This window comes from Octodon degus, unplaced genomic scaffold, assembly GCF_000260255.1.
Source record: "Octodon degus isolate 3935 unplaced genomic scaffold, OctDeg1.0 scaffold00056, whole genome shotgun sequence".
Taxonomy (NCBI): Eukaryota; Metazoa; Chordata; class Mammalia; order Rodentia; family Octodontidae; genus Octodon; species Octodon degus.
In genome coordinates, this window is record NW_004524632.1 from 12,468,104 (window position 1) to 12,469,218 (window position 1,115).

Sequence of the window (1,115 nt, forward strand, 5' to 3'; positions counted from 1 at the left end):
AAAAAAAGAGGACATGGACAGCAGCCTGCCCTAATCTCCCTGGCCCCCTGACTCACCCGTAATGCTCTCACTTCACTCTTCCTAGAACATTACCTAGACATGCTTCCTAAGGAAGAAATCTAATACACCTCCATGGTGTCTGTTCTCCCAGTGGTGAACTTTTTATAAAAACGGGCCTGCTTGGGGCTGGTGAGATGGCTCAGTGGTCTAAAGCACCTACTTAGAACAAACAATCTTAGCAAAGCTCAGGGACCACAGTTCAATCCCCCAGCACCGCATGCCAGCCAGCCCCGCCCCCTGGTGGGCTGAGCTGGCCACACACACACACACACACACACACACACACTAAATAAATAAATAAATTAATTAATTAATTAATTTAAAAAATCTTGAATCTACCATGGAGCTAAATCCTTGGCCAGAAAAGTAATTTTAAGATATGCAGCTGTCCTGGTGGCGCACACCTGTAATCTCAGCACTAGAGCCTGAAGCGGGAAGATCACCATGAGTTTGTGGCCAGACTGGGCTACATAGTAAGACCTGGCTCAAAAAAGGACAAAATCAAAACGAGTGAAACCTGTCATACCAGCTGCCTGAGATGTTGAGGCAGGAGGAGCACAAGATTAGCCCAGCCTGGACAATTAAATGAAACCCTGTCTCTTAAAAAAGGTCTGGGGGTGTAGTACAGTGTAAAAGCCTCAAGTGCAATCCCCATAGCCCAGTCACTCCACCCAAGAGCAGTGAGTGCAGATGGCCTACCTGCTGCAGCCTGATCCAGGAGGCAGAGTAAATCTCTGGCAAGTGCTGGGAAGCTTACCGTTCTGCTGCCTGTGAAAAACACGAATGCCAGGTTTTAGGTCAGGAGAGGTCTCACTTAGAGATCTTCCTGATAAACCATCTCTTGGGTTATACTTCAGAGAAGGGTTGGGAATGACAATCATGTAAGCACCTGGGAAACTGCAGCCAACAAAAGTTGAAGGGCAGGCCTTCGAGATAGTTCAGGAGACTAAGCGCTTGCTTAGGCGAGCACAGGGACAGACGGGGGTCAGGGGATACCTGGCACCACATGCCAAGCTGGGAGAGGGAGAGAGGGAGAGGGAGAGGAGAGGGAGGGA